The sequence below is a fragment of the Amphibalanus amphitrite genome, unplaced genomic scaffold, assembly GCF_019059575.1.
Source record: "Amphibalanus amphitrite isolate SeventyFive unplaced genomic scaffold, NRLGWU_Aamphi_draft 001080F_arrow, whole genome shotgun sequence".
Classification (NCBI taxonomy): domain Eukaryota; kingdom Metazoa; phylum Arthropoda; class Thecostraca; order Balanomorpha; family Balanidae; genus Amphibalanus; species Amphibalanus amphitrite.
The window spans coordinates 209666-218893 of record NW_024882574.1 but is presented as its reverse complement, the minus strand read 5'-3'; the positions used below and the strand labels follow the sequence as shown (position 1 = coordinate 218893).

Here is a 9228-nt window from a genome sequence, read left to right as displayed (position 1 = left end):
CTCATACAATAGCGTCATAGCTGAACACCTGATAAGATGGAATGTGGTAACTTCAGTGCCGTGCCTCCAGAGGTGTAAAGGACCTCTCATATAAGATTTAGCCAACTACCATGTTTAATCTTTAATCTAGAGTATGGGGCTTCTTGCCCCAGGCCGTGGGGCGTTTTGCCCTGGGGTTGGGGCAAAATGCCCCATTTGCAGTTGCTTCACAAATCGCTCCCTAGCTGGGAGTCCGATCATAGGTGAAGTAATTTGAGGGGTGGAATTTAAAGTAAAATGTCCAAAGAACGCATTGAGCACAAATTTAGCCCTCCAGGTCATGTGGGACAAAAGTTATGTAGCAAAATAAATTATCTGGGGCGTCTTGCCCCAGGCTACCCTACAAAGTTATTGTGCATCCTCTTTTGACACGTTTTTGCTATAATAGGCGGATCCAGGCGTCCAAAAAGGGGGGTTATTTTTTACCTCCCAACATAGGTGCCCTGACACCGCCTATGCATGACCAATACAATTTTAGTCGTTCTCTCATAAGAAAATTGTAACATAACAAGACCATTGCCACCCTTTTTAGAAACAGTACCAACAAAAACCTTATTTACTATACTTTTTGTGTACCCCCAATCTCAATGATCTGTATCCGCCTATGATTTTTGAAAATGCATATTTTTAGGATCCATGTGAATTCCTGGTTCATTCTCTATCGATCGGCAAAAGTTGCGTTAAGATTGGTTCAGAAACCTGGCCGTGATAAACAGTCTAAAATGTATCTGCAATTTGTCCGTTTTTACCCCCCTCTACCCCCCTATTGACATTTTTCAATTCTATTTTTTTTAGAAATGTAGATCTCGTTGAGCGAAATCGAATGCCGTTTGAATTTTGAAAATCGGTTAGAACTCGAGATATCAAGGGGGGTCGTAAACAGCCCCCCCTGCCACTAACAGGGGGTAGCCAGGAGCCTGCCACTAATAGGGTTAACAAGCTTTAAGAGATGTTGACCGACTACCGGAAGGCATTCCCGACCGGCCCTAAGCGGTACACCATCCAGATTCCCTCCCGACGGACCGACGGACCAGACGGACCATCCAATTCCAGACCGACGGACCATCCAGACCGACGGACCGACACGAGACGGACCATCCAGACCAGACGGACCGACGGACCGACGGACCATCCAGACCGACGGACAGACGGACCATCTAGACCGACACGAGACGGACCATCCAGACCGACGGACCAGACGGACCATCCAGACCGACGGACCGACGGACCAGACGGACCATCCAACTCCAGACCGACGAACCATCCAGACCGACGGACCGACACGGGACGGACCATCCAGACCGACGGACCATCCAGACCAGACGGACCATCCAGACCGACGGACCATCCAGACCGACGGACGGACACGATACGGACCGACGGACCGACGGACCGACGGACCGACGGACCGACGGACCGACGGACCGACGGACCGACGGCCGCCGACGCGCTGAGACGCGCACACAGCGAGACTGCTCCGGGAGCGAAACCGGCAGTCACACTACCGCCCAGTGTGACTGACGGACTGTATGTTTGACTGACGGACAGAGTGTGTGACTGACTGACTGACGGACTGACTGACGGACTGACTGACGGACTGACTGACGGACTGACTGACTGACTGACTGACTGAAGGACTGAGTGCGTGACGGACTGACGGACTGAATGTGTGACTGACGGACTGAATGTGACTGACTGACTGACTGACTGATGGACTGAGTGTGTGAATGACGCTGGCGGTAGGACGGAGTGGGGCAGCCGCCGGTCCGGAGGGGCGTCTCGCCGTCGGCCGTGTTTATACAGGCGAGCCGGCCGACTGGAGTCGGTCAGTCCGTGTCGAGCGGCTCCAGTGTGCGGCTCTCCTCGTCCCTGTGGTCCCTCCTCATCCGTACCCCCTCCCGCCGGCCCCAGCTCAGCGGTCGCAGCAGCTGTTGCCCAGCCTGCCGGCCCCAGACCCCAATCACCCCAATCGACACTGGGCTGCAACACCTGAGCGGGGCGACGGCTCCATAGACCACCGTCCCAGCCGACAGCCAGACACCGGCACCGGCCGCACGACGGCGCCGACCCCGCCCGACCAGCCACTGGTCGTCACCGACCGCCGACACTGCGACCACGTGCTGCACCCAGTGGTGCCCGTATACTGTACCCAGTGGTACCCGTGCTGCACCCAGTGCTGCCCGTACTGTACCCAGTGGTGCCACGTGCTGCAGACTGGTCGACGACAACAGCTGACCGCTGGCGTGCTGCTTCCTTCCGCTTCGGACGGTCACCAGGTGAGCTCTCTCCCACACAGGTACACACACACACATACTGACAAGCGCCTCTTAGCGAGGACTCCGAAAAATTCCGACGAAGTGGGGACAAGATTTCCGACGATTAAGGAGCATCGTAGAAGGAAGGGGACAAGTGGATGAAGATTAGGAACGCAAGTAGATTACGATTGCAAAACAATTTAAGAATCTAGGTCTAGCGGATTCGGATCAGCATATTCAGGCGAAGTGGAGACATCGAGGTGTGACGTCACACTGGCGTATCATTTCGCACGCCAAAGTGGGGACACGTCCTCAGAATGTTGTGGTTTTCGGAAGGGTGTTAACCCACGAGCCGCTGAGGGGGGGGGGGCATAAAGTTGCCCCCCCCCTTTACGTTTTGTAAAATATCTCCGAAACCTGATGAGCTACGAACGTGAAACTTGGCATAGCTTCAAATGAATACCTAGGCAATGTTTGAGGAAAGTTTGGTGGTTGTAGTACCTAAGATGACGTCACAGTGACGTCATAAAGTTTTGTCGTTTTCCGATATGGACCGTTTCTGATGACGCTGAGCATGAAACTCAACTGTAAATGAACTAGACAGCACCTGCTGTCATCCTAAAACATCTAACTACACTTCCATCTAGTTTCTGACCAATAATCGACCCTTTATATTCGGTTCGGTCCCATATATCTGATGTATCGTGAGGAATATGAGAGTCGCAAATCTATGATTTCACTTATGACGTCACTGTGACGTCATTTCAAATGGGATTGACACCAAATTTGGACACAACCTCGGCTAGGTATTCAGGAAGATGTGTGCAAAGTTTCGTTTCTCTATCTCTTCGCGTTGCGACGATATCGTCGCAGAAGTAAAGGGGGGCAACTACCAGGTGATCATTTGGGAATGAGATAAAGTAAGTGGCACGTGCAGATGTGTATTCAATAGGACACCAGACAAAAGACACGTCATTAGACTCGTCATCGTGGGACATTTTGTACTGCACACTATTATACACCTGCAAGCCACTGTTCATCTACAGCAGGTGCTCAAAGTGGCCACCCCCTTCTGAGCGGCACAGCTCAGCCCGACGGCGTGTGTGACGCGCCATCTTTCGCAGCTGCTCTTCGTCCATGTTGCGGGCGAAGTCCTCAACCAGTTCCTTCAGCTGTTCCAGCGTTTGGGGCTCGCTGCGCACGATCTGAGCCGTCACCGATGACCAGAAACAAAAGTCCAGACAAGACAGGTCGGGACTGTATGGCGGCCATCGGTGTTCACTATTCCGGGAAATGACGCGGCCGCCGAAATTCGAGTGGAGGAAGTCCATCACGGGAGCAGTGACGTGCGGCGGCGCGCCGTCCTGCTGGAACCAGTACTGGTGGCGCGTCGCCCGAGCCCTCACCGCAGGCCACACCACCGTCTGCAGCATCTCCAGGTAGGCGTCGCTGTTGACGTAGCCAGTGAACCAGTGAACTGGCTGGCACTTCCCATCCACCACGCCCACCCACGCCATCGCCTTCTGCCCCATGGGCCTTCTTGCATGGCACGAGCTTGTTCGGATTCTCTGGCGACCAGCACACGGTGTTCTTCTTGTTTGGAGACGGATGCAGAACAAACCACTTTTCGTCACTCCAGAGTACACGCTCAAACCACTCCTCATCATGGGTTAGCCAGAATTCACAGGAGTCCATCCTGGCCATCCGCGTCATCTCCCGGAACAGTGAACACCGATGGCCGCCGTACAGTCCCGACCTGTCTTGTCTGGGCTTTTGTTTCTGGTCATTGGTGACGGCTCAGATCGTGCGCAGCGAGCCCCAAACGCTGGAACAGCTGAAGGAACTGGTTGAGGACTTCGCCCGCAACATGGACGAAGAGCAGCTGCGAAAAATGGCGCGTCACACACGCCGTCGGCTGAGCTGTGCCGCTCAGAAGGGGGTGGCCACTTTGAGCACCTGCTGGCTGCTGTAGATGAACAGTGGCTTGCAGGTGTATAATAGTGTGCAGTACAAAATGTCCCACGATGACGAGTCTAATGACGTGTCTTTTGTCTGGTGTGCTATTGAATACACATCTGCACGTGCCACTTACTTTATCTCATTCCCAAATGATCACCCGGTATATGCCCCCCCCCCCCCCCCCCAGCGGCCGGCGGGTGGCGCGGAGGCCCAGCGGCCGCCGGGTTAAGGTATGTGAGCTTCCCTTGTCATAAAAACGATTTACCATAGCTAGGAGCGGCGGAAGATCGTGCATAGCGCGTACACACATCTACAGGGTGTCCCAAAAATAATGTCACACCTTTCCAGCGTCAATTTCATGAAAATAACACAAATGAGAGGCGCACTTTTCTTACATATGCATCCCACCTTTCCCCTGATGCGGGAAAGCATACGGTCCGGGACATCAGACATCAACATGTCCAGTTTCTGTGGACTGATCTTGGATCAGAAGATCGAACGTTCCAGGTCAGCGTGCGTTCAGATTATCCTGGCGCCGTTTTGCTCACCTCTGAGGTACAGGACGATCGCCCAAAGATTTTCTATCGGTGACAGGTCGGGGCTATTCACCGGCCATTTGTCCTTCTCCCAGAATGCTGGGAAGTTCGATCTGTTCCAGTCCTTCGTCGTTCTAGCTCGATGAGCCGGGGCGCCGACTTGTTGAAAAATGGCCCTGGGCATGTTCAGCAGAAGTTTTCGGCCGAAACGTACACGTGGCTTGTTGGGCTTCAGCTTTAGAGACATCCTCCGGTACCGATGGATTATCAATTTGAAGACCGGATGACTGTTGGCAATCAGCCTCCTTGCCAGTTTCCTTGTGGATAAGCCCGTCTTTAGCTCCGCACTTCGCGATGACGATCTGCGCTATACCCGGCTGGCGGAAGTCTTCCTGCCGCGACCTAGCTTGTTCCCAGGCGTCTATCCGCTTCTGTCGCGTGATAACCAGCGCCAAATCGTGCGACAACTCATGCCCAGTACCTACCTCGGCGACCTGGCCGTGGGTCATGCCACCGGCAACCATGCCGACTGCCCCGCTGCGGGACGATTTGCTCCGCAGTTTCGCCATCCTGGACACCTGGTCCGCGCGCGCCGGTTACTGCCCCGGAAATGACCTCCGTACACCCCTTGACCGGTCAGGGTCACACAAATTCGAAGGCCACGTGACTAGAATGTAGCCAATATGGTCTGGGAGCCAGTACCGGTGAAATCATATTGATATTGCGCAGTAGAAGGCAAAACAAAGGTTGTGGGAGGGTGTGACGCACCCCGCTGGGCTTTTCAGCCATACGCGGCACGCGCCCTGCTGGGGGGGGGGGGGGCAGATTCTGCCCCCTGTCTAACTTCCGAACCGATGGTCGTAGAAAGACGGGGAAAACGGCAATCGAAAGCTCTCAACAAGGCGGATCTTAAGAGCCAATTTTTTTTTGCTTAAATAGGTCAGAGGTCAGGTCAAGGTCAGGTCAAGGGTACAGCATGCAAGTTTCTACAGTATCGGCCTTGCACCGTAGTTGCCGAAGAATGGACTGAGACTGATTGCCCAAAACGTGTTCTTAGACTACCAAGACAATATTCGTTGCATGCAATGTCATTCAAAGGTGAAGTTCAAGGTCAGGTCAGGTTAGGTCAGGTCACCAAAAACAAAATATAGAAAAGGGCATGTGCGACACATGTTTTATGGGTCATTTTACGCATAGAATTCAATAGGCACACTCAATAAGTGATATGGACCACCTCTGGATGAATTTGAGGTCGAGGTCAGGTCAAGGTCAGGTCAAGTGAGGTCAAATTTTGAAGTTGGTTGTTAAGGCCTAAAAAGGTGTCAATCTGATGCAGTTTTTCACGGCGAATCGAATAGTGCTATTTTCGTTTCCGTACGAGGTCTAAAACTTCCAAAAAAATCCATTTTTCAAAATTTTTGTGTGTCATGACGTCATAAAATTTTGAATAACTCCCACATTTTTGAACCGATTATTCTAAAAATTGGTATGTGGGTGCACATAGACCACTTCTCTGACATATATTCCGGTTTTTCGATACACTCAAAATTTTGGATTTTATAATTATTTTTCCAAAAAAGTCAGTTTTTTGAAAAAAATTTGGGCCAAAATCCAAAATTTTCAAAAAACCGAGATAGCCATTTGATAGACAAAGTAGAATCACGTATAACCTTTTTTGTTACGTCTTGATTCCTTTAAAAATGAAGATGTTAGCGGCGTTTGAAATTTTGCCGTTTTTTAGGCGAAAATGGCGAACATGACGTCACTAAAACGTCAATTTCTCAAAAATTTTCCGACGGATTTCGCTCAAATTTTCAGGGAACGTGTCAAATTGATGTATAATAAGGTACTGAAAGTTTGACGTCGCTGGCGTAACGCGTTTAGAAGTTATTGGCGAAAAACGGGAGGGGGCAGATTCTGCCCCCCCCCCCCCCAGCGGGGCGCGGGTTAATTTTGGGACACCCTGTAAAGTTGCAGCCTAGTTTAAGGACAGGGAGGCAGACTGGTGTTCGATTCCCTGTGATTGATTCGATTGGATTGAATCAACCAAAATTTTTTGAATCACAAAGGTTTGATTCACCGTCAGGATTGTTCAATTCACAAGCCATGGTTGAGTCATGGTTGAGTCAAAGAAATTGGGAATCAGGGTTGATTAGATAAAAAAGTAGGGGAGACTGGGGAGAAGTGGGGCATTATTTTGACGTCAACTTTGAAAAATCGTGAAAAAATAGAATATTTAATATTTAAATAAATTGATTGCATTTACTGGTAAACGGTTTATTTCTACTTCATTCTTTACTGTTTTTATGCGTGTTTGTTCACGTGTTAGGTACTTCTAAAATTTAAATTTTAGGTAAGGTTGACAATGGGGTGAACTGGGACACGTCCAGGAGAAGTGGGACAGATGATGGGGAGAACTGGGACTGGTCGAGAAATGTGATTTAAATGGAATACAATTAACATTTGATGACCCATCACGGCCATGTGTTTTTTTAATTGACACTTAAAGAAATCACCTCGATTATCCTAAATCACCCTACGATTAACTGAATTCCAAAAAAAGAATTGAAGTGAACATAGTTCATTGTCGACAAATGTTAACACTACTGCCATGTGATGATAATTGCATAACAACAAAAAGAACTCAACTACCTAATACAATTCGGATTACCTACTAGGCACAGTGGCGCAGCCAGAACTCTGGCGACGGGGGTGAGAGACGTTCGCGATGGGCCCCCCAGCAAAGTGGGCCCCCCTCAACCTAATGGGGGCCCCTTACCAACAACGAAAGTTCAGATCATTGTCCTGATCATTAGCAGCCAAATCGGGGAAAAGGACAAATATCTCTTGATCTGAAGAGGCACATAAAAAACAACAGCATATTTACAGAAACACGACCATTCTGCCTATATTTGATGGACAGCGTGCAATTGATGGCCAGCGGCCACTCAAATGGTCGGGCTAGGTCAAAAAGCTTTTAAAAAAGATCAACATCAGTTTTTCGACTATTACCTACTTTGGATATAGGAGACGAGGTAGAGTAATTAAATTGTCTTGAAGGTGTTAAATGATCCATACGGATCAGTTGATGACCATCATGAACTTCTCAAGTAAGGGCATGACCTTGATCTGCGGTCACATTTTGGAGTTGAACTTTTTATGTGAAATTATAGGTATTAACATTCGATGCATGTTAACAAGAGAATGATGACAAAGTAAATGTCTCATAATTTTTCGCATCAAAGTTCTTGCAAAAGTTTTTAGCAAAACTATTTTGGTAAAATGCGACTATTTAGATGGTTTTGCCCTCTGCTCTGTTGCCAAACCATTGACATGAGGCATTGAGGTCAAATCTTAAAAGCGAAAACGTTTTGAAAGGCCTATCGAATGAGTTGTTCCGCGAAGCTCTAGCTCTTTGGTTCACGAGTTATACGGTTATTTGTGAAAATATAAAAACTAGAATTTTTTCGTCGTAATCTTGTCTTTTTGTTTATCATAATTTTATCATAATTTCATCTTCAATGACCTCAGCGATGACCTAATCGAAAAATGACCTCTACGATTCTGAAGCATCCTACAGCTATCTGTTGCTTTTCTCGTCTTTCTAGCCTTCTTAAATTATGATCGGGTTTGGCCGATACGCCCCCCCCCCCTGGCTGATTGCAGGCGTTAGAGAGCTATCGAACCCACTTTCAGCGCGCTATAGCTTTATATGTCCTCGAGTGTCGAAATAGGCGAAAATTTTCCTTCGATGAACATGATGACGTGGGCTTTGGTCTGAACTGCAACATGACTGAAGTAATTTCTCCATGATTTTCGACGCTCTTTAGAAAGCCGCCTACCGCCGCACTTGTCGCTACGTGACCCTGGAGTCAGGTTAGAAGGGAATATTCAAACATCCCCTAGGGGCGTAAAACTGGAAAGCCTGGGGCCCTGCTCTGCGGGGCGCGGTCGAGCTAGGCTAGAGCCAGTTCGGGATGTTTACAAGCCCTCGTAAAGCTATCAAGAATCTGCATAGAGCACAGGCCTTCCAAGACTTGGGGGTTTAGCTATCAACAATCAACATGGTCTTTTGAGACCTGCGTGGTGGCTATCAGAGGTCGGTGGGCCCCTCAAAAGCCGGTGCAGGAGCCTCAGGTGTCAGTTTGGAGCCATCATGGACCGGCGTGGAGCCCTGATGAATACCTAGGCACCCCTAGACGTCAGGGTGGGGCCGGGCCAAGGCCGGGCGGTGAGGCAGGCACAGGCCTGAAGAGAAGAGGAATTTTCAGATGTCGGCTTGGCATCTTAAGGGCCCTGCGTGGCTTTCTCAGAGGCTGACATATCGTACTGCGGGACCTCCATGAGCCTCAAAAACCTCTATGGGCCCCCTCACGCTTGGGGTAGGCTTCCTGAAGCATAAAATCTCTGAGTCTTGAGATGGGCCCATTAGACATGAA

The 9228-nt window shown here is 49.7% G+C and overlaps 1 protein-coding gene across 1 annotated transcript in view; it reads left to right on the top strand.

The window, feature by feature from the left end:
• The first annotated feature begins 1846 nt into the window (after window positions 1-1846).
• The window catches only part of LOC122369861 (MFS-type transporter SLC18B1-like), a 43389-nt gene continuing 36007 nt past the window's right edge, over window positions 1847-9228 (top strand). The window contains exon 1 of the mRNA XM_043344951.1: window positions 1847-2315. The gene's annotated coding sequence lies outside the window, so the exon portion shown is untranslated. The remainder of the gene's footprint in view (window positions 2316-9228) is intronic.